The sequence below is a fragment of the Lutra lutra genome, chromosome 15, assembly GCF_902655055.1.
Source record: "Lutra lutra chromosome 15, mLutLut1.2, whole genome shotgun sequence".
In the NCBI taxonomy this organism is placed as follows: Eukaryota; Metazoa; Chordata; class Mammalia; order Carnivora; family Mustelidae; genus Lutra; species Lutra lutra.
The window spans coordinates 32119632-32145627 of record NC_062292.1 but is presented as its reverse complement, the minus strand read 5'-3'; the positions used below and the strand labels follow the sequence as shown (position 1 = coordinate 32145627).

Sequence of the window (25996 nt, the reverse complement as noted above, 5' to 3'; positions counted from 1 at the left end):
ATGGAACAAATAGAAAATGTATAAAGTTATATGACATGAAGTCTTCCTCCCATCCTTATATTCTGTCTGCCTACTTCTCGACACTCCCTCAGTCCTACTCCAAAGGTTGCCACTATTTTTAGTTTCTAAGATATCCTTTCAGAATTCCTTAAGTCATATACAAGCAAACAAACTGAAAATATAATCTTATTTTCATCTTGTTTTAACAAAGGTAATGTATACCATACCAGCTATTTTTGTTTGTTTGTTTTTGGTTCCCTTTATACACTTAAAATTACTGAATAGCCCAGAATTTTTTTTTTTTTAAGAGAGGGAGAGAGAGGGGATTGCGGGTGGAGGGGCAGAGGAAAAGAGAGAATCTTAAGCAGGTTCCACACTCAGCACAGAGACCAACACAGGGCTTGATCTCACGACCATGAGACCATGACCTGAACTGAAATCAAGAGTCAGATGCTTAAATGACTGAGCCACCCAGGTGCCCTTATCCCAGAGTTTTTATTTATAAAACTTGTATCTGTTGAAACTTACTGTATGAGAAGCTAAAACTGAAAAAACTGGTAATTAATAATTCATTAAAAGGAATAAACTTATTACATGTATTGTAAGATTATGAAAATTAATTATATTTTCCAAACAAAATAAATTCATGAGAAGCACAACACTGTTTTACATTTTTTAAAATCTCTAATGTCTGGCTCAGTAGTTGGGTTCTCAGAATTGTTTGTGCATTCAATCTTTTCTGTAGCACATATATGGTGGGACACACATAGAGAAAATCCAGCCTTACACAGACATGTAGCCAGAAAAGGGAGGAATATTTTGGTAGTCTTTTCAGATTTTTGTGAAGCTTGTCTTTGAGACTACACCAAAACTCACCCATTGGACTCCTGGATGATCTAAAAGAATCATTGCAATGTGGAATCTGAAACCATGCCAATGAAATTTTGTTTTATACTAGGATATCATGTGCTTGGACCAGATTTTTTATCCATGCAGGATTTTTAAACACTTGGCATTTTGAATGAGTATATGCAGATATTCCAAATGTTGACATATCACACAATATCAAAAAGTCACATCCATAACAAAATATCACCACAAATCTTAACAGAAGTGGCCATCAAGGCATAAGAGAAGCTGTCAAGATCACAGTGGTGAATATGGTGAGTATATTTTAAAAAATTCTAATTCTTGCTCAAGAGCTCAAATTTTATGTCACTTGTTTTCTAGGAATGGCAGACTTCGTTCAACTGTTTTCAACAAAATGGCTGCCCAATGCCTACAACTGATAGCTTGTCAGCTGTTCTTCCATGAAAAAATGGTGTTCCATGAAAAACAGGGTGAGTTCAACTTGCAACTGAAACAATCATGCAAGTGCTTTTCCTTAAGAGAACTACTCCAATGTGCACCAAAAGTGCTTTATGCCCACAAGCTACTCAAGGTTGCGATTTTCAAAGAGAAATAGTAACTTTTACTGCTTCCTTAAAGACATTCTTTGGTACCACTACTGTGTGGTGGTAAAAGATATGAAATACCACAGTGCTTTTGGGTGCCACTACCTTGATGCATTTTAAGGCACTAGCAGTTTGCACGTCATTGTTTCTGTATCATTAGTGCATATGTCAACATAGCGAAAAAAAGCCAATTGTGTCCCAGTATCTTTATGAAAATAGTCTTGACCTCATGAACCTTTCAAAAGGGAGTCACATACAAACCACACTTTGAAAACCACTGCTAATTCTGCTATCACTTTGCTTTTCTCATTTTATAATATATCTTGGAAATTTTTCTACCTCAGTACAGAGAGAGCTTCCTTCCTCTTCAAGGAAGGTGCTCCACTGTCAGACAGACGTTAAGGACTCAGTTGCTTACTGGTGGGCACTTGGCTTATTTCTCATCCTCTGCTATTATCAAATTAACAACCTGTATATGTGTAGCTTCATACACAGGCAAGGACTGTATATCTACAGAGCAAGTTATCAGAAGTTCAAGTGCTGGCTCAAAAGATACATGCATTAACAATTTTCACAGGTTTTGCTCCAAAACATCCTTTGTAGAAAGCTCTCATGAGTTTTCATCTCATCCTATGACAGCGTGAATCTTTTTCCATTCATTGAATTATGCATTTGGAGAGCCCTTTTAATCTAAAATCTTCTACTCTCCAATTCTAGAAAATTTTTCTTGATTATTTCCTGGAAATTTTCTTCTTCAGCTTGTTCTTTCTGGAATGCCCACCTTCTCTAATGTTGAAAGAATATTTTTTATTCATAGTTTCCATCTTCTTTATTTAATTGATCTATTTCAGATACAGCCTCAACTTTGTCTTTCAACATTTATTTTTATTTTCTTCAGTTATATTTTGGAATGTCCAAGAGGTCTTTTTGACATTGATTGTTTTCAACAGCATTCTGTTCTAATTTACAAATGCAGTCTCTACCCTACTTCTCAGGGTACACATTTTCTAAATAAGTTTTCTTGTCTTTGCATTCTTGCTATTTAGTCCAGATTGCACTTTTTTGTCTTCAGCCTTATGCTTCACTTGCAGCCCTGCCTTCCCTGAGGTCTGGTGGCTGGGGTCTCGGGGGCACCGTGGGGCACTCTGACACTGGCCCTACTATAGTGGGACCCCCTTTCATCTTGTTTCTGTTTTCCAGAAAGGTGCTGAAACCTCCCATCCACTGAGCATGTGTTCTTACCTGACTTACCTTTGTGGACTTAGACCTTTTCATTCTTCCTACCTTAGTGGGGTTTCAGGATGTAGAGGAAATAAATAATACGTAAATGATCTGTACAACCAGTGAGGTTTCATCTTTAATAAGTTCTTCCTTAATTCTTAAGAATTACTATATATACATATCCTACTATATCATCCAGCTAAGCTTAACCACCATTTAAATAGAATTATTATAGGGGCGCCTGGGTGGCTCAATGGGTTAAGCCTCTGCCTTTGGCTCAGTTCATGATCTCAGGGTCCTGGGATCAAGCCCCGCATTGGGCTCTCTACTCAGCGGGGAGCCTGCCTCCCCACCCCCACCGACTGCCACTCTGCCTACTTGTAATTTCTGTCTGTCAAATAAATAAATAAAATCTTAAAAAAATAGATTCATTACAGAAGATTTTTATTCTTCAGTTTTGTACACCTCCATGATACACACAGGTAAGAGATTATGTTAAACCATGGAAAGTAACAGATCTTTCAAAAACAACAAATTTTTTAAAAGAAAAAGAAGGAAAAAAAATACTCGCTTACCTTGGAGAACCATGTAGATTTGTGCCAGAGTTGGCAGGAGATGTAAGATTCTGTTCTATGCACTGATAATTCCTTATCTGCGTAGGAACTGGAATTGGTGCTGTCTCACTCTTAGGCGACATAGTGGGCTGACACTGACTGCAACGATCATGGATTGAAAAAGGAAAGAAATCCAAGTGAGACTGTTTCTCTTTCATTTGACACCTTGGTGATATTTAGAGAAAATTCTAGAAGAGACCAAATGATCACATTCATGTGAATAAAAAATGATACTCTCAAAAATAAGGTCAAAAAAAAATCACACTGGAACTCTTCAGGCATTTATAAGCATTTTGGGACTAACAATCTTAATAAGAACTAGAAAAACATTCCTCTACAACAGTAGAAGTCTGTAGGCTGGCAAATTTCTATTTCATCTGCTCATGTTCTGCTATTCATTATTATGTGAGGAGAAAAAAAATATTTCTAGGAAAATATGCTGGGTAAAAGAACAGGAAGTTCAAGAGCAAAGATGACTGGAATGTTTACAAAAGTCATGAATGCAGTAAGCATTCCCAAAGAACTCTAAATTTTAAAAAGATGAAAATAACACTGTACAACTCTCAAAGCACATGACCGGTCTGAGGTCCAGATGCTGAAGTGTTAGTACTGGGTTTCTGTAATAGCCTCTCTCCTTGCTTTTCATAAATTTGGAAACAGTATGTCCTTTCAATTCAATCTACAACCTATCAAAACATCAGGGACAATACTGGACCTTAAAAAAGATGATTTATTTCATTCTTCTGTCTGTCTATAATACTAAAAAAGCCCCATGAATCTAAAATTTTTTCTCAAATTACACTGCAGATACAAAGAGATCAGAGATCTAGTTAGCTAACAAACAGTATGATTATCTTTTAAAGTGTGACTTTAGGGCTTTCTGAACCATTAGAGTATCTCATACTTAAATAAAAAGAAAAAATCTCATCATAGAGATCATAGCTGCTTTCCCCAATAGCCATTCACCCACTCTTTCTTACTAGCAGAACTCAAATTTTATGGAAGGTGGTGATTTGCTCAGTGAAATTATAATACATCCCAGACTCCTTTGCAGCCATCTCTCTCTCTCCGTCAGTAAGGTCTAAGTAGAAGCCTTCTATCCATTCTTCCTCTTTCCTCCTACCCGGAACGTGGTACACTTGCTGGAGCTTCAGCAGCTACCTCTAAACCATGAAGAACTTGCCAAAAGAACTGGAGACAAATTCCTTGAGCCACAGAAACGAAGGCAACAACCATTTATTTTGACTTCTCATCTTGCGAGGAAACTACATCTTTGGTGTTAACCACGCTGTGGTCGGGACTGTTGTTTCTAGTTTTTAGTCTATCAGCTCTACTCTTCATTTAGGTAATTCCCATTAAGTATCATATATTTATTTATCCACCCATCCTTCGGTACTAAGGTACAGTCGGCACCCAATGTTATATTAGTGACAAGTGTAACATTAACTATCTTTTAAATACAATGATTTGTGCTTTTAATATTTATATACCTGATTGTGAAGTTGATCGATAACCTGAAAATTAAAAAAAAAAAAAACAAAAAAACAAAAAACTTCTACTACTGGAAACTAAACAGCATTACAAAACTTTACTCGCCAACCACAGTGCCTGCAACCCAGAGCACACAGGCCTTAGAGCCCAAGTTCCACTGAAAGGCCAACCAGTAAGACCATTAAGGATCAGAATGTGAAGGAAGAAATATCATCTTTCTACAGTCTCACTTCAATGAGTAAGTACACTGTTGGTGTACATTGAGGGCTTTTTAAAAAATATATACATATTCAAGCTCTGATATTTTTCCTGTACTAGTTAATCACCAAAGGAAAATTAGAGTGGAATAAAACTACCCCAAGAAGTAAACTTAGCAACTTCATACATAATTCAAAGCCCCTGTCCAAGGGAATCTCAGGCAATCCTCCCCCAGCATGTGAGGATGTGAGCAGCCATGCCAGGTGTCCTATAAATCTGGTCTGTCCAGACAGAATCTCCAAGCAGACTTGCTCCATCTACACGGTCTTCCCTGGAGAAATTCCCAGAGCTCCAGCTAGCTAAGACCACTGCAGCCACTTTTCTGTCTAGCTTTATATTAATAAAACGATTCAACCACCACCTGACTCCCTAAGCCCAAGGTGAGGAGAGGGCAGGTCTATGTAGGCCCGAGTCTCCAGCATGAGTGGAAAGTCATCTTTGACCTGCATTGAATACTAGAAAGACTAAGCAGTCTGCCCAAAATACAATATGCTGTTATTTTATTGAAATGAAGAATTTTTGTCTAGAGGTCAGACATTTTCCTAAAAGGAAATACAGTGAAATATTTCAAAATAATTTCAATAAAAGTGAGGTTCTAAGGGAAGAATGAGATATACTACCACTAACATTATAAAAACTGGCCTACAAGGTGATAGTTGTTGGGACATGGAGCTCCAGGATTTTAATGGCTCTGCAGAGAATATATCTTGTTCCTGCATCAGACCATTTTGATTTTGCATACAGCATAATTTTAATGTATTTGTAATAATCTGTTTCCACATGCACTTAATAGCCTGTGGTAGAGTGTATGATTTTTTTTCAAACTACTCACTACCTCTCTCTAAACCCCTTTCTACAGCCCCTAGTGTGTGTACTCCTGCCACAACCCCTGGGCAGCAGGCTGAGAGAGCAGCTCCCATGGGGGACATGCTGTTCCCTCTGCAGAACAGAAGCTGTCAGAGACATTATACAGTTCTGCTATCACTATTGTTTCCCTCTCTTGGAAGACCAGTATGTCCCAATTCTTGTATAGAGTCTAAGACAAAAGTAACAAAAAAGCTATAGATCTATGTGATTATTAGGAACACATAAACATGCAATTTGTGACATCAGGAACATAAGGGGGAAGGGGAAGTAAACTTCCATACTCTCTAGAATTTTTGTATGCAACTGAAGTTCAGCTTAAAATGGATTGTTGTAGCTTTTTTTTTTTAAGATTGTATTTAATTATTTGACAGAAAGACAGACAGAGAGTACAAGCTGGGGAGCAACAGGCAGAGGGAGAAGTAGACTCCCTGCTGAGCAGGGAGCCTGATGTGGGATTCGATCCCAGGACCCTGGGATCATGACCTGAGCCAAAGGCAGATGCTTAACCAGTGGAGCCACTCAGGACAGGTGCCCCATGGACTGCTATATCTTTTTTTTTAAAGATTTTATTTATTTATTTGAGAGAGAGGGAGATCACAAGGAGGCAGAGAGGCAGACAGAGAGAGAGGGTAAAGCAGGCTCCCCATTGAGCAGAGAGCCCAACTGGGACTCGATCCCAGGACCCTGAAATCATGACCTGAGCAGAAGGAAGAGGCTTTAACCCACTGAACCAACCAGGCGCCCCTTAATTTAAATTTTAAAAATACTTTATTTATTTATTTGAGAGAGAAAGAGAGAGAGCATGAGGGGGTAAGGGTCAGAGGGAGAAGCAGACTCCCCACTGAGCTGGGAGCCTGAAGCAGGACTTGATCCTGGCACTCCAGGATCAAGACCTAAGCCAAAGGCAATCACTTTACTGAGCCACCCAGGCACCCAATAAATCTTTAAAAAAAAAAGATATTCCATGCAAATTGTAACCAAAGGGCAGCAGGAGTGGCAATATTAATATCAGACACTTTCAGCCAAACACTGTTACAAGAGACAAAAAGAGACATTACTAAAGGGTCAATTAACCAGGAAAATATAACAATTATAAATATTTATGCATCAAACATCAGTGCTCCGAAATATATGAAGCAAGTATCAACAGAATTGAAGGGAGAAATGCACAGTTCCACATTAACAGCTGAACAATTCAATACTCTGCTTTCAATAATGGACAGAAAAACCAGATGAATGAGCAATAAAGAAACAGGACTTGAACAATGCTCTAGACCCTGTAGACATATACAGAACACCCTTCCCACCACAAACAGAAGAATATACATTCTTCTCAAGTGCACACGAAACATTTTCCAGGATAGATGACATATCAGGCCACAAAACAAATCTTAAAATTTTAAAAGACTGAAATCATACAAAGTATCTTTTCCAATCATTATAGATAGAAAGTAGAAATCAACAGAAGAAGGAAAACTAGAAAATCCACAAATACATAGAAACTAAACAACACACTCTTAAACAAACAAGAGGTCAAAGAAGAAATCACAAAATAAATCAGAAAATATCTTGAGAAAAATGAAAATATAAACACAATATACCAAAACTTATGAAATACAGCAAAAGCAGCACTAAGATAGATGTTTATGGCTGTAAATGCTAACATTAAAAAAAAAAACCTCAAGTCAAAAACTTAACTTTACCCCTCAAATTATAAAAAGTAAAAACTTGGAGCACCTGGGTGGCTCAGTCAGTTGGGCATCCAACTCTTGCTTTTGGCTCAGGTTGTTATCCCATGGGTTGTAAGATCAAGCCCCACGTGGGCTCCATTCTCAGCAGGGAGTCTGCTTGAAGATTCTCTCCCTCTGCTGCTTCCCCCACTCACACACACTCACTCTCTCTCTCTCCCAAATAAATAAATCTTACAAAAAAAGTATAAACTTAACCCATTTCCTTAAAAAAAGGAAATCATGAAGATTAGAGCAGAGATAAACAAAACTGAGAAAGCAGAAAAATTAAACTAAGAGTTGGCACTTAAAAAAATCAACAAAACCAACACTTAGCTGGGTTAAGTAAGAAAAAGAGAAGACTCAAAATCAGAAATGAAAGAAGGAATGACGACTAATGCCACAGAAATAGAGAGGATTATAACAGAATACCATGAACAAACAAGTGCTTGCCAACAAGTTGGATAACCTACAAGAAACTGATAACTTTCTACAAACACACAGCCTACCAAGTTTGAATGATAAAGGAAGAGAAAATCTGAATGGACCATAACTAGTTAAGGAGATTGGATCAGTAATCAAAAGTTCCCATTAACAAAAAAAAGCCCAAGACCAGATGTTTCACTGGTGAATTCTACCAAATATTTAAAGAATTAGCATCAACATATTTCAAAATCTTTCAAAATATTAGAGAGGAGGAAACACTCCTGAACTCCTTCTGAGTTCAGTATTACACTAGTACCAAAGCCACGCGTAGATACTACCAAAGACAAAAACAAAAACAAAAACAAAAAACCAGAACAGTTCCTCTGATGAAATTTGATGTAAAAATACTCAACAAAATACTAGCAAACCAAATTCAACAATACATTGAAAGTATCATGTATCATGACCAAATGTGATTTATAATATACCTACATTAATGGAACGAAGACAAAAACCATATGACCATGTCAATTCATGCAGAAAAAGCATTTGACAAAATTCCAACATCCTTTAATGATAAAAAGTATTCAGCAAACTAGGAATAAAAAATATTACCTTGACATAAAAAACACCATATATAAAAAGCCCATAAGTAGGGGCACCTGGGTGGCTCAGTGGGTTAAAGCCTCTGCCTTTGGCTTGGGTCATGATCCCAGGGTCCTGGGATCGAGCTCTGCATTGGGCTCTCTGCTCAGTGGGGAGCCTGCTTCCCTTCGTCTCTTTCTGCTTGCCTTTCTGCCTACTTGTGATCTTTGTCTGTCAAATAAATAAATAAAACCTTAAAAAAAGCCCATAATTAATATCATACTCAATGGTTAAAGACTGAAAGCCTTTTCTCTATGATCAGGAATAAGACAAGGACGCCTGCTCTCACTGTTCCTACATAGAATTCCTAGCCAGAGCAATTAGGCAAGAGAAAGAAATAAAAGGCATTAGAACTGTAGTGGAAGAAGTAAAATTATTTCTGTTCATGGATAACATGATCTTAAATGCAGAAAGCCCAAATGATTTCACACAAAAAAAGCCATTAGAACTAACATATTCAGCAAAGTTGCAGTATATGAAATCAACAGACAGATATAAGTAGCATTTCTATACATTAACAATGAGCAATGAAAAAAGGAAATTAAGAAATCAGTGCTATTGGGACACCTGGGTGGCTCAGAGGGTTGAGCCTTTGCCTTTGGATCGGGTCATGATCTCAGGGTCCTGGGATCAAGCCCCACATCAGGCTCTCTGCTCAGCGAGGAGCCTGCTTCCCCCTCTCTCTCTGTCTGCCTCTCTGCCTACTTGTAATCTCTGTCTGTCAAATAAATAAATAAAATCTTAAAAAAGGTGCTATTTACAATAGTATCAAAAAGAATAAAATACACAGGAATAAATCTATTTACTTTTTGTAATACTATTTTTTCACAATTTTTATAATACATTTTACAATGCAATACTATAATACTTTTTTGATACTATTTACAATAGTATCAAAAAGAATAAAATACAGAGGAATAAATCTAACCAAGGAAGAGAAAGTCTTGTATATTGGAAACTACAAAACACTGCTGGAAAAATTATAAATGACACCCTGTCTTCATTGACTAGAAGATTTAATACTGTAAAGATGTCAATAGCACCCAAAGTGATCTATACAGATCAATCCCATCCCTACCAAAATCTCAATGGCATTGTTTCGCAGAAATAGAAAAATCTATTCTGAAATTCATAAGTAATCTGCAGGGACCCTGAATAGTCAAAGCAATTTTGGAGAAGAAAAACAAAACTGGAGGTTTCATACTTCTTGATTTCAAATCTACAGTAATCAAAACAATATGGTTGGCATAACGACAGACACAGAGACCAACAGAATGGAATAGACATCCCAGAAACACACCCTTGCATATATGGACAAATGATCTTCAACAAGGATGCCAACATCACTGGATGGAGACACAAAAGACAGTCTCTTCAGAAAATATGAAAACTAGGTATCCACAGGCAAAGAATGTAGCTGGACCCTTACCTTATACAATATACAAAAATTAGTTCAAAGTGCATTAAAGAGCTAAATATAAGACCCAAAATTATATAACTTATAGAAGAAAATACATGAGAAATGATTCATGACACTGGATTAGGCAATGACACCAAAAACACAAGACAACAGAACAAAAAAATAGACAAATGAGACTACATCAAATCTAAAACTTCTATGCTCAAAGGACACATCAACAGAGTGGAAAGAATATCTTTGGGATGGGAGAAAACATCTGTAAATCATATATTTGGTAAAGGGTTAATATCCAACATATATAAGAACTCCTACAACTCAACAACAAATGATAGACAAAATGGCCAATAAGTATATGGAAAGACACTCAAAGACCACTAGAGAGAATAGCAAATTAAAACCACAATGAGATATCACCTCACACTCATTAAGATGGTTATTATAAAAAAAACAAACACTTGTTATACAAGTGTTGCTGAAGATGTAGAGAAACTGGAACAATTGCACATTGTTGGTAGGAATGTAAAATGATAAGACCACTATGGAGAACAGCATGGAAACTCCACAAAAAATTAAGAATAGAAATATCATATGATCCAGCAACCCCAGTGTTGGGTATATATGCAAAAAAATTGAAAGCAGGATCTCAAATAGATATCTACACATTCACATTTATAGCAGAATTACTCACAATAGCCAAGAGGGAGAAGAAATCCAATTGTCCATTGACAGATGAATGGATAAACAAAACATAGTATATACACAGAATGGACTATGGCTCAGCCTTAAAAGAAATTTTGATGAATGCTACAACATGGGCCAACCTTGAAGACATTATGATGACTGAACTAAGTCAGTCACAAGAAGATACATATTATGTATTCTACTTATGTGTGGTAGCTAAAGCAGTCAAATTCATAGAAAGAGAAAGTAGAACAGTGGTTACCAGCACCTAGAGGTGGGAGAAATGGGGAATGCTACTACATAATGAGTACTGAGTTTTAGTTTTGCAAGATGAAAAGTTCTGGAGACTGGTTGTACAACATTGTGAATATACATAAAGCTACTGATGTGTAAACTTAAAAATGGGGAAGACAACAGATTTTATGTGCTTTTATCTATATTTAAATTGTTTGAGCCCCAGACTGAGCTGGGGGCAGGGAAATACCCAACCCTAATGCCCTAGAGCCATCCTGTCCCACCTTCAGGCAGGAGAAAGAAACTGGAAACATGTGTGAAGCCCACAGACCAGAAACCTAGGCTCACTAAAGTACTGAGACCCATCACAGAACACATCCCCCTGCCCCCACAGCTCCCCATCACATTTCCATAAAACCTACTTACGGCAGTTCTTTTACCCAGGACATCCTGTATGACGATCAAGAAAAAGTCACAAGGCATACCAAAAAGCAAAAAACACAGATTGAAGAGACGGTGAGCCTCAGAACCAGATATGGAAGGCATGTTAGAATTATCAGACTGGAAATTTAAAACACTATGATTAATACGCTAAGAGCCCTAATGGACGAGGTAGATCACGAGCAAGAACAGATGAGTGATATAAAGAGAGAGACGGGAATCCTAACAAGAACCAAAAAGAAATGCTAGAGATTAAAAAGCACTGTAAAGGAAATGAAGAATGCCTTTGGTAGCCTTATTAGTAGACCAGACACGGCTGAGGAAAGATGCTCTGAACTAGAGAACATTATTGACAAAATCCTCAAAAACTGGAAAACAAAGCTTTTTTTTTTTAAGATTTTATCCATTTATTTGACAGAGAGCACAAACAGGGGGCATGGAAAGGAGTGGGAGAAGCAGGCTTCCCAATGAGCCCCTGATGAGGGCTCGGTCCCAGGTCATTGGGATCAGGACCTGAGCCAGATGCTTAACCCACTGAGCCACCCAGGTGCCCCAACAAAGATTTCCTTTAAAAAACAACAGAATATCCAAGGTCCGTGGGGACAACTACAAAAGGTGTAACGTGTGTAATGGGATTACTAGAAAGAGAAGAAAGGACAAAAGGAACAGAGGGAAATACTGGAAACAACGATTGAGAATTTCCCCCAAATGAATGGCAGGCACCAAACCACAGATTCACAGAGCTCAGAGAACTCCAGGAAGGATAAATGCCCAGAACAACTACACCTAAGCAGATCATTTTCAGATTAACAGAAAAACTAAAAGTAAAGAAAATTCTGAAAGAAGTAAAAAAAAGAGAACACTATACTTTCAGAAAAACAAAGAACTGCATTAACTTCTCAGTAATTGCACAAGCAAGAATGAAATGAAGTATTAAAAGTGTTAAGAGAAGTAAACCACCAACTTAGAATTATGAACCCTGCAAAATTATCTGTCAAAAGTTAAGGAAAAATAGACTTTCTCGGACAATAAAAATTGACGGGATTTGTTGCCAAAATAATACCAATAGTATATTCAGTTATGTATGCTTAATGTTTCTGTCTTATGTATACAGGGATAGGCTTATGTATTCTTATATTCAACTAGAATGAATGACAGCAATGAAACAAGGGATGGCAGGAAGGAATTAGGATTTTGTTACTATAAGGTACTTGACACTACCATGAAGTAGTACAGTTTTGTTTGAAAGTGGACCTGGAGGGCATGTGGGTGGCTCAGTCAGTTAAGCGTCTGCCTTGGGCTCAGGTCATGAAGCCAGGGTCCGGGGATCGAGCCCTGCATTGGGCTCCTTGCTCAGCAGAGAACCTGCTTCTCCTTCTCCCTCTCCCTCTGCCTGCCATTCCCTTTGCCTATGCTCTCTCTCTCTCTTGCTGTCAAATAAATAATAAATAAAATCTTTAAAGTGTACCTGGAATGGGGCGCCTGGGTGGGTTAGTTGGTTAAGTATCTGACTGCTGATTTTGGCTCAGGTCACGATCTCAGGGGTGTAAGACTGAGCCCCTTGTTGCACTCCACGCTTGGCTGGGGTCTGCTTGAGATTCTCTCACTCCCCCTCTGCTCCTCCCCACTGCTTGCACATGTCCCCTCTCTAAAATAAATAAATAAATCTTTTAAAAAATAATAAAGTGGATCTGGATTAGTTACAAATATATATTGCAAACTCTAGGACAACCAATAAAGAAAGAAAAAAAAAGTGCAATTGATATGCTAAGAAAGAAAGAAAATAGAATCATAATAAATGGTCAGTTAAAACCACAAAAGGCAGAAAAAGAGTGGAAGACAAAAACAGGAACAAAGAACAAGGACAATGAAGAGAAAACAGTAACAAATGTTAGATATTAATTCAGGTTTATCAATAACACTTCTAATGTCTCCGGTCTAAATGCAACAATTAAAAGGCAGATTTCAGAGCGGATTAAAACACACACCCCAAATACATTTTGTCTATTAGAAAATTACTTGAATATAAAGACACACAGATTAAAAGTAAACAGAGGAGAAAAATAGACCATGCTAACACTAACATGCTTACATTAAATCAAAAGAAGGCCGAATAGCCATATTGATTTCAGACACAGCAGACATCAGTGTAAGAAAAGTTAGAGATAAAGAAGGGCCTTATGTAATGATATATTTATATTTACATAAGTATAAATTCTCCAAGAAGAAATAGCCATTCTTCCTTAACATTATGCATGCCCCTAACAACAAGGCGCCAAACTATGCAAGGTAAAAACTTACAAGTAGAAACAAGTGAAACCACTAATGTGGCTGGAGACTTCAACACCCATCCCTCAAAAATGGACAGATCCAGCAGGCAGAAAACCAGTAAGGATACAGTTGAACTCAGTAACACCATCAACCACCAAGATATAATTGACATCTACAGACAGCTTCATCCAACAACAGCAGGATGCACATTTTTCTCAAACTCACATGGAACATTTGCCAAGATAGACTACATTCTGGGCCATAAAACACATCTTAACAAACTTAAAAGAGGTGTGCCTGGGTGGCTTGCTCAGTTAAATGTCTGCCTTCAACTCAGAGCCGTGCATCAGGCTCACTGCTCAGAGAGGAGTCTGCTTTTCCCTCTGCTCCTTTCCCTGCTTGTGCTCCTTCTCAAATAAATAAATAAGATCTTTTAAAAAGAAACAAAACAAAACAACCAAAAATTTTTTTTAAAAGAATAGAAATCAGTTCTGCTTGCAGATGATAACGGAATTAAACCAGAAATCAGTAACAGAAAGGTAACTGAAAAATCCCAAAATAGAGGGGGACTGAAAACACACTTCTGATAACAAATTGGCCGAAGAAGAAATCTCAAGAGAAATTTTTAAAGATTTGAACTAAATGAATTTGAAAACACAACAATCAATAAGCTTCTAGCCAGGTTAACAAAAGGGGAGAAAAAAAAACAGAAAGGGAGATACAAATTACTAATACTACAAATGAAAGAAGAGACACCAGTAGAGATCTAACTGAAAAGGATATAAAGGAATACTGTGAACACTCTATGCCTACAAATTTGACACCGTAGATGAAGTAGACCAATTCTGTGAAAGACACATCTGCCAAAATTTACTCAGGAAGAAATAGGCAATTTGAATATAGGTCTTTATCTATTAAAGACCTTGAATCAGTAATTAATAGCCTTCTAAAACAGAAAGCATGAGGCCCAGATGAATTCTCTGGTGAATTCTATCAAACATTAAAGGAAGAAATTATACCAAGTATCTATTTCAATCTCTTTCTGAGGATAGAAGCAGAGAGATATTTCCTAATTCATTCTATGAGGCCATAATTACCCTCATACCAACACCAGAAAAAAGACATTACAAGAAGACTGCAGACCACCAGTATTTCTCATGAACACAGATGCAAAAATCTCCAACAAATATTAGCAAACTGAATTCAGCAATGTATAAAAAGTATTATACACCATGACCAAATGGGATTATCCCAGGTATACAAGGCTGGTTCGACATTTTAAAATTAATGTGATCTATCCTATTAATAGAACATCACAGAAAAAGCATTTGACAAATCCAACCACCATTCATGATAAAATCTCACAGTAAACTAGGAATGGAGGGGAACTGTCTCAACTTGATAAATAATATCTACAAAAGCTACCACGAACACATACTAAATGGTAAGAAACTCCAAGCTTTTCCACTAAGATTGGGTAAAAATATAAGGATGTCCTCTCTCATTTTTTCCTTCCAGTGATTTTTTATTGGCTGTGGTTATTACAGTTTCATAATCTGAAGGAAGTCCTCTTTCTCTCGCTACTTCTTTCAACCAGCTCTCGAAGTCCTTGCTAATACAGTAAGTTAAAAGGAAATGAAAGGGGGGGTGCCTGGGTGGCTCAGTGGGTTAAGGCCTCTGCCTTCGGCTCCGGTCATGGTCCCGGGGTCCTGGGATCGAGCCCCACATTGGGCTCTCTGCTAAAGTGGGGAGCCTGCTTCCTCCTCTCTCTCTCTCTGCCTGCCTCTCTGCCTACTTGTGATCTCTCTCTGTCAAATAAATAAAAAAAATCTTTAAAAAAAAAAGGAAATGAAAGGTATGCAGCTTGGAAAGGTAGACATGAAACTATTATTCAAAGATAACATGATTACCTATGTAAAAAAAAATCCAAAAGATTGATCAAAAAAACCTCCTGGAACTAATAAGTGACTAAAGCAGGTTGCAGTATACAGGTTAATACTGAAAAATTATATAGCTTTCCTATATCTCAATAATAAACAACTAAAATTTGAAATTAAAAATCACATTTATATCAGGACCCAGCAAAATGAAATATTTAGGTATAAGTCTAACAAAAGTCATAAAAGACCTGTATGAGGAGAGCTACAAAATTCTGATGAATGAATCAAAGAACACATAAATGGAGAGATACTCTATGTTTTTTGGATAGGAAGACTAAATATTGTCAACATGTCAGTTCTTCCCAACTCAATCTATAGATTCACTACAATCCTAATGACAATCCCAGCAAGTTATTTTATGGATATCAACAAACTAATTCTGAAGGCTCAATGGAGAGGCAAAGGACCCACAACAGCCGATAGAACACTGAAGGAGAAGGACAAGGGGCTGATACTACCCAACTTCAAGACTTACTATAAAACTACAGTAATCAAGACAGTGTTATGTGGCAAAAGAAGAAAGGAATAGATCGATGGAACAGAATAGGGAGACCAGAATGAGACCTTCAAAAATATAGTCAACTGATCTTTGACAGAGGAGCAAAGACAATACAATGGAACAAAGACAGTCTTTAAAAAATAATGCTATAAGTAGACATCCATAGAACAACAACAACAACAAATGCATCTAGATACAGACCTTTCAAAAATTAACTCAAGGGGCACCTGGTGGCTTAGTCGTTAAGTTTCTGCTTTTGGCTCAGGTCATGACTCCAGGGTCCTGGGACTAAGCCCTGCTTTGGGCTCCCTGCTCCGTGGGAAACCTGCTTCTCCCTCTCCTACTCCCCTACTTGCGTTCCCTTTCTTTTCTGTGTCTCTCTCTGTCAAATAAATAAATAATGTCTTAAAAAAAAGTTAAAATGGGCCACAGACCTAAATATAAAAGAAAAAAATCGCAAATATTGTAGAAGACAACATAACCTAGAGGACCCTGGGTATTGTGTACCAACACCAAACACGCAATCCGTGAAAGAAATTCATTTAATGATTGAATTAATCATTAGTGATGAACTTATTGAAATTAAAAACAACTGCTCTGTGAAAGACCATATCAAGAAAATGGAATATAAGTTACAGACCGAACAAAGATATTTGCAAAAGACCCATCTGATAAAGGACTGTTATCCCATATAAAGAACTCTTAAAGCTCAACAAGATAACAAACAATCCAACTGAAAAACAGGCCATAGATCTTAACAGACAGCAAAGAAGATATACGATGGTGAATAAGCACATGAAAAATGCTGAATATCAGATGTCATCAGAGAAATGCAAATTAAAACGAGACTCCACTGCACATCTACCAGAACAGCCCACCCCAAAGCACTGATATCACCAAATGCTGGTGAGGATGTGGAGCAACAGGAACTCCACTCGTTGTTGTTGGGAATGCAAAATGGTAGAGCCACTTGAAGAGTTTGGTTTTTTTTTTTTTTTTTTACAAAACTAAACATGCTCTTACCATACCAGCCAGCAGTCATGCTCCTTGGTATATATCCAAAGGAGCTGCACACTATATGTCCACACAAAAACCTGCACACGGATGTTTGTAGTAGCTTTATTCTTAATTGTCAAAACTTGGAAGCAATCAAAGTGTCCTTCAATAGGTAAATGGACAAACTGTGGTACAGAAATATAGAGACAATAAAAATACTGCTGGTTTCCAAGGGACAGGTGGGGAGCACAGAGGATTTTTAGGGCAGTAAAAATGCTTTGTATATTATAATGATGGATAAATGTCATTATACCTTCCTCCCAACCCACAGAATGTTCAACACCAGGAATGAATTCTAAGTAGACTATGGACTTTGGGTGACTGTGATGTGTCAATGTACGTTTATCCTCAGCAACACATGTACTGTTCTGGTGAGTGATGCTGAGAATGGGGAGGCAAGGGATATGTGGAAACTTGTACCTTCCTCTCAGTTTTGTTGTAAACCTAAAACTGCTCTAAAAAATAAATATTTGGGTCACCTGGGTGGCTTGGTCAGTTGAATGTCCAACTCTTGATTTCAGCTTGGATCATGATCTCGGTCATGAGATCGAGCCCCACGTTGGGCTCAGCACAGAGTCTCCTTCGGATTCCCTCTCTCTCCCTCCACTTGCTCTTACTCTCTCTAAATAAATAAAATGTTTTAAAAATATGCATGATTTATTTTACAATAACAAATTTTTAATAAAGAGAAGAGTGTGGAAACACCTGCCTTTGGCTCAGGTTGTGATCCCAGGGTCCTGGTATCCAGTTCTGCACTGGGATCTTTGCTTGACAAGGAGACATTCTCCCTCTGCCTGCCTCTCCCCCACTGCTTATGCTCTCACTCTTTTTCTCTTACAAATAAACAAAATCTTTTTTTAAAAAATAAAAAATATGTACCCTCTAGTTCCATCCACGTCGTCGCAAATGGCAAGATTTCATTTCTTTTGATGGCTGCATAGTATTCCATTGTGTATATATACCACATCTTCTTTATCCATTCGTCTGTAGATGGACATCTAGGTTCTTTCCATATTTGGCTATTGTTGACATTGCTGCTATAAACATTCGGGTGCACGTGCCCCTTCGGATCACTACGTTTGTATCTTTAGGGTAAATACCCAGCAGTGTAATTGCTGGGTCATAGGGTAGTTCTATTTTCAACATTTTGAGGAACTCCATGCTGTTTTCCAGAGTGGTTGCACCAGCTTGCATTCCCACCAACAGTGTAGGAGGGTTCCCCTTTCTCCGCATCCTCGCCAGCATCTGTCATTTCCTGACTTGTTAATTTTAGCCATACTGAATGGTGTGAGGTGATATCTCATTGTGGTTTTGATTTGTATTTCCCTGATGCCGAGTGATATGGAGCACTTTTTCATATGACTGTTGGCCATCTGGATGTCTTCTTTGCAGAAATGTCTGTTCATGTCCTCTGCCCATTTCTTGATTGGATTCTTTGTTCTTTGGGTGTTGAGTTTGCTAAGTTCTTTATAGATTTTGGACACTAGCCCTTTATCTGATATGTCATTTGCAAATATCTTCTCCCATTCTGTCAGTTGTCTTTTGGTTTTGTTCACTGTTTCCTTTGCTGTGCAAAAGCTTTTGATCTTGATAAAATCCCAAAGTTCATTTTTGCCCTTGCTTCCCTTGCCTTTGGGGATGTTCCTAGGAAGATGTTGCTGCGGCTGAGGTCGAAGAGGTTGCTGCCTGTGATCTCCTGATATGAGGGAGAGGAGATGCAACATGGGGGGTTGAGGGGGTTGGAGAAGACTAAATGAAACAAGATGGGATTGGGAGGGAGAGAAACCATAAGTGACTCTTAATCTCACAAAACAAACTGGGGGTTGATGGGGGGGGGGGGGGTGGGGGGGGGGGGGTGGGGTTATGGATATTGGGGAGGGTATGTGCTATGGTGAGTGCTGTGAAGTGTGTAAACCTGGCGATTCGCAGACCTGTACCCCTGGATAAAAATATATGTTTATAAAATAAAAAAAACTTAAAAAAATAAAAAATAAAAAATATAAAATTTAAAAAGGGTTTGGCCAACGATAACAAATGCTGTAAATACATCAAAAACTGAAGACTGAGAAATGACCTGAGATTTGGAAGCACAGAGACCTCGACAGGAGTGGTTTCGAAAAAAAAAAAAATTATCAAATACAGTATTTACACAAGGGAAAAAAAACAAAGGTAACTAGAATAAGACAAAAGATGTGAATGTCCTTTATGTAGGAAAATATAAATATTTATCAAACACATTAAGGAAACCTAGATAAGTAGAGAAACACATACGCTTTTTTATTATTTAAATTCAAATTACTTAATGTATAGTGTATTACTAGTTTCAGGGATAGAATTTAGTGGTTTATCAGATGGATAAAAGACCCAGTGCTCATTCTATCAAGTCCCTTCCTTAATGCCCGTCACCCAATTACCCCATCCACACACCCATCTCCCCTCCAGGAGCTCTCAGTTTCTTGTCTAGAGTTAAGAGTCTCTTATGGTTTGCCTCCCTCTGTTTTTATTTCATTTTTCCTTCTCTTCCCCTATGAACCCCTATGATTTTGTGAGAAACACATATTCTTGATTTGGCAATTTAATATTAAAGATCATTAACTGTTCCTGTATAGGTCTAACAAAATCAACCAATCAAATTCACATCAAAATCCCCAAATTTTTTTTTGTAGGATTTGTCAAGCTGATATTAGACTACATGGGGGTAAAAGCAGTCAAGAGTAGCCAGGGTGATTCCAAAGAATACTAAAATGCTCTCTACCATCACCCCCCCCTCTCTCTCTCTCTCTCTCTCTCTCTCTCACACACACACACACACACACAAATTTAAAAATGATTATAATACAGACAAATAGATAACAGAATAGAACACCTTAAAACAAACCCAATTCTTTATATAAACCTAACAGGACAAATCTGGAATTGTCTATCAACAGAGAAAGGACAGAATATTCAATAATACGAAGATCCCTACCTTATTCCATCTTCAAAGAGAATTCCAGGTAAAGTTAAAGATGAAAAAAAATCTTTAGAAGTCACCATTATTCCATTGGGGCAGCATGGCACAAACTACTGATTGCCTACAACTTGTCTGTACCAATATTTTATAGATCTGAAGTTGAAAATTTCTAGAGCATCCATGTGGAAGAAACTCTGATACAAGGACATCTGTTACACTTTGAACAGTGAAAAGATAGAAATTATCCAGGTCACCCTCAGCAAAAAATGGAAAAATGTGTGGTTTAGTTGTATTATAAAATACAGTTAAACTGTAAATTTCAGATATTAAAATAAACTGCATGCATATCTAGGTATGTATCTAGCAATGTAACAAAAACATGAATAAAAAACCAAGCTATAGAAACGTTCCTTATACCATTTACTTAAAACTGTAAAAACACAAGAACACCATAGTTATTTATAGATATAGGATATGCGGAAGTATAAAAAATCTACAGTAAGAATTAACCTCTGGCAAGAGTGGAACAAGGAAAAAGACTTTGGCTGTACCTATATAGCATTTTTTATCCTTAAGAAAAGACATATAAAACATGGCTAAACACTGACATAAAATTAGAATGGGGGTGGATTTGTGAATCTGCTGTATTATTTCCTGCTTGAAATACTGCATAATGTTTAAAGTCTTAATTCCTTTTTTAAAATAGAAGAAAACCACTGTATGTTCGATTTTTATAGGGAACTCCCAGCTGTTGGAGCACCGATGGTGAACCGACCCATCTTCTCCTTCAGCCTTGTCCCTGCTCCCCCCTCCCCAGTGGATACATCCCCAAAGCACATGCTCTGGGGATGATGGCATTCACACCTGGCATGATGCCTAACAGTTGCAGCTGTGCCATCAGTATCTGACAACTACACAGACCTCTGGACACGAACTTCTCCAACCACTGCACACGGTCAACTTGATACTATTCGATTACCGAAGGAACCCAATTTCTAGGTTTTCTGATCCCATTCCTTCACCATGAAACCACAGTTCCTTCTTCTTGACAGTTTTGTCTAACTTCTTTTTTGTAGGTTTTCTGGTGCCCTTTGCTGCTCCTCACAGCCCTGACCATATTTAGTCAACTTGGATTCTGCTTCCTTTATAAAATTCTCCCCATATATTTGTGAAACTCATTCCTGACCTCATGCCAGTCTCTTCTGAAGGGCATCCGACTGGTTTTAAGTTCCCTTGACTCTTAAGGTGGTTTTTGCAACAGAGGTCTTCCTTTAATTCTGCTGACTTTTCTATTTCTTTCTGTGTGGATACAAACAGAATTTGAGATCATTTCCTGCAAACTTCTCATCTACCTTCAGAATCCAAAGTTACTGCTTCATGGAAGATGACTGAGCAGATTTTAGAATGGTAGGTATATTTCTGGGAATTCACACAACTAAATAAAGTACCCCTTTGAAAAGGTGCCCTGCATGAGCGAGCATGATATAAAAGTTAAAATAAATGCTAGTCTAGTAAATTAAGGAATATAATGTGTACAAGTAGAAAAGATTCTCACATGAGTGGTCTGATGAGATGTTGTGTGGAACCAAAACAATGTCATCCGTGTCACAAGAAGAGTTCTTGCTACTAGTACTGGCAGAATCTTTGGACGCCTGTAGATAGTTGGGAGGAGCCAATGGTGGGGAGGATAAGTTTTCTTCCTGAATATGCTGCATATCTGGAAGGGACTAAAATTAACAACATAAAATTAAACTGGCCTAGTAATAAAATGCACGTCAGAATAGCCATTAGACTAAGGAATACTGTCTTCATAAAAGTGGGCATAAAGTTAATTCCATCTTAAAATTTTGGAAAAAAAATCTCTTTGGAAAATCTTTCCCTTATAAAAGCACTGTTTAAAGTGTCTTCATATAAAGACTTCTAAAATGTTTTCCAAAAATGATACTTAAAATTATCATACCACTTATCACGTACATGTCTTCCTCTCCTGAAATTTCTGAGGTGTGTTTTCATCATCCCAACATGCCCAGTTTCAGCTCTTGGCCCAGCAAAGCAGGTACTCAATAACTATTCACTCGATGACTAAAACACTATGTCCAGGGACTTTAGACTAATAACCTCCTGCACACATTTTAAAAAGTTTTAAACCTCCAGTGAAGAAAATATTCTAAACAGGAGCAAGAGACCATGTTATGCAAAAAAGTAAATAAATCGATAAGGATAACTATGTTCAAGCCTAGATATTTATGTATGCTCACAGAAAGCAAGATCTGGAAAACCTTACAGGCTGTGGGTACATTCCTTTTGTTCTTCTTTTGTTAGGGGGAAGAGAGGGTTTACAGGAGATAGGACAGGAAGGAAAGGAAAGCATATAAAGGGTATATAAGCATATACACAGATGTAAGCAGTTGTATGTCCTGTGGCATTTGCCTGGTTCAAGGATTTAAGTGACACCTCTAATTAAATGTCTTGGTTACACAATGGTTTTCTGAAACAATGAACTTCCTAATTTGTTGTGTTAAGTCCTCTATGACCTTTAACCTTCGTTTCTATTTAAGAAAAGGAAAAATACTACACAATGCTCTTTAATCTTAAACCATGTCCTAAACACCTAGCACTCCTTCGAATGTCACTGTGAAATGAAATTTGTATCAGATCTCCTATCGTGTGTGTGTGTGTGTGACACACATGACATACAATCCCCTCATCACTTTTTAAAGAGACCTTGTGTGTCTAGGTAATAAAGGGAAGGGACAATGGAAAGACTAACATGACCGACTATCTACCATGGACTAGACACCGCTGGGTGCTGTCCATGTCTTACCTAACCCCAGTCCTGTTCTGAAACCCATGTCATACATGGATCCAAACAGCTCAGCTCAGAAGTTTGGGAAATTTGCCTGAGATCACACAGCTAAAAAGTGCTCAAGCTGATTCCAAGCATCTAACTCCACAATTTCTTTCCAGTGGTTTAGGCAGGCCCTTTCTCAAGCTCTTCCATGCCTTCATCAAACTGTCTACAGCCAAAGCATCTGAGTGGAAGGGATCTTCTCCTTGCTCATCTCTCCACCCCATGCTCTAAGTCCGGTCCCCTCCACCTCCTCAGAGACCTGGACCAGCTCCCTCTGCCCCTGACAGTCTCATCCTCTCCCTTTCCTCTGGTTTTCTTCCCCTCTGTGCATAAACACATTCCATTTTCTCACACCTCAAATCCCTGCAGTCCTTTTAATCACCGTCTTCTTTCACTTCTTTACTTTTTAACGATGTCTCTGGAAATTATCAATCTTCACAGACTTGAGCTGCTCACCTCCTACCTATTGCTCAACCCACCATAACCCGCTTTCTGCCTTCTCCTGTGCAGTCACATGTTCTTCACCAGGCTGGCCAGGCTCCCCCCGCCACGTCGTGGTACCCGTGCTCTGCTTCGCCTGCCCTGCAGACCACTTGATGCTCAACCCCTTCGTTCAGTGAACTGGCTTCTCCTCCCACTTCTTAGTCTGTTCTGTGGGTGCCTGCTTCTCTTTTCTCCCTTAAAGGAGAGGGATGGAGTGTGGAGTTCCCCAGGGTGCCACTCTGAACCCTCTATGCCTCACATTTAAAAAAATTCTGTTCAGTTAGCTGCTGCACCGTACGTAATTAGCGTCTGATGCGGTGTGCAGTGACTCACTGGTTACGTGAACACCCAGTGCGCATCACGGCCCGCACTCCTCACATTTTTATATGCACCGCAGTGACCACTCTCACCCACCAAGTACCCCCTCACTTCTGCGGCCTAGATCTCTCCAGTGAGCACTGGACTAACTCACCAACTTTCTGCTCCAAAAGCATTGCTCCCTGCGCTCCCTGCCCGAGTGACTTCACCATCATCCATCCATTCGTTCTCCTGGTCAAGCAGCTCCAAGCTTGGTGAACTCTACCTTTCTCTTACCTGGCCTCCACCTTCCCTGAAGCTCAGGCCCTCATTCTCAGAAAAAGAAAAAAACAAAACAAGAAAGGTGCAACAGTCTGCAGGGTTCTCTGTGCTCTAAAGGAGAGACCAATCTACTCTCCACTGCTCTCAAGCCCCGGCTTCCACCCTGCGTGGCTCACAGCACACCTCCACCTAAAAGCACTCCGATGGCTCCCACAGCCAAATCCCTTCAAGAGACAGCAGTCCCCTGCCTCTCTAGCTGCACCTGACCCTCCCCATGCCACCAGAGCTCTGCGTCCCCCAGCCTGTACTGCTCCAAGGAGCCTTGTCCACAGAACTTCCAGCAATGATGGAGACAGTCTACATCTGAGTGCCCGTGTGCTGGTGACCCACTAGCCACAGACGGCTACTGAACACTTGAAATGTGGCTAGCCTGACTAAGGAACAAAATGTTAAATTTCACTTAATTGTAACAAATTTAAGTGGGCCCGGAGGGGCTCCAGGTTTCCTTCAGGGCGTCATGCTTCCGGATTTCATGAATGGGAATTCTTCTCCCTATAATACCATTCTTTTACTAATTCACCTTGCTAGGTCTTTCTTCAAAACTCAGCTCATTGCCCTCACACATATGCTTCCAACAGTGGTTGCTTTACCTACCTCATCCCCACACAACGAAATTAAAAGCTCCTTAACATAAGGGACCTGGTCGTTTCATTCATTATTATCAACCAGAACCTTACACAAACTAGGTGTTTAATAATGTTATGAAACCAAGAAACATTATCTAAACAGCACTTAACCTATAGCCAATATCGTAACTAAAAGACTGATTTGGATTTTTTTTTCCTTCCAAGATTTCTCTCGAATCAAGTAGCAGCTGGGTATTTGTGTAAAATGTAAAAAGAGAATGTTGTATGTGCATGCCTGTGTGTATTAACCCTCCACATGAGTCTACTCCAGCTGTAGGAAGGAAGGGGAGGCATGCATAAAATCATCTTATTTTTGGCAGTTTACATTAAAAACAAGGCCTATTAAACAAAAAAACCATCCCCTTTCTCACTATCTGGAAATTATACAGAAACATTCTGGATTTCCTTTTACTCCTCAGCTTTCCTTTTTGCCTTTTTATTTTCATTTCAAGCTCCCTTTTTTTTTTTTTTTTGCCTTTTTCTTTTAAGTCGGCTCCATGCACAGTGTGGAGCCCCACATGGATCTTGAACTCACGAGCCTGAGACCAAACCCCGGGTTGAGATCAAGAGTTACGTTTCATGGACTGAGCCACCCAGGTGCCCAACCATTAGATTTAATAAAAGCCTTCTAAAAATGGTTTTCCCGCCAAAGTTTCTAGCATCTAAATATGCTTCCTCTCTCCCCTGCATGTCCTCACCTCTCTTAGCACTCCATCTCTTGGCCAGCAGCCTGAGCCGAGCTCCGAGCTCTCTCCCCTTCAATGCTGCCCCACCCAACAGAAAACCCCAACTGGCTCTCTCCAGTCAAAGCCATCTCCCAGTTCAAGGAACCTCCTACTGGACCCCCTCATTCTCATTCATTGGTCATCCTACAAATAGGCTCCTCTCTTCTGCTGTCTCCCACATCTCTCTCATAATTAGATTCTCCCTGTGGTACCTTTCTCAAGCATAAACTTCACTTTTCACATCTCACACGGCATCAAATATAGACTTCATAATAATAGCTACAGTTTATCAAGTGCTCCCAAGGCTGCTGTTCAAGCACAGGTTCACGAAGCCCACCTTACAGAGGGGGCCATGGCTCAGCGCTGGAGCTGAGCTGCTCCAGGTGAAGCATGAGCCAGCGGCCCCACCAGCACTGAAGCCAAATGGGGCCTGGCCCCAAATAGCCAACTGTCTTTCCATGCCAGTACACTTCC

At 38.8% G+C, this 25996-nt stretch overlaps 1 pseudogene; it reads right to left on the bottom strand.

Annotated features, from left to right (window-relative positions):
• LOC125085570 (serine/threonine-protein kinase ULK2-like) overlaps positions 1-25996 on the bottom strand; it is a 57557-nt pseudogene that overhangs the window by 29035 nt on the left and 2526 nt on the right.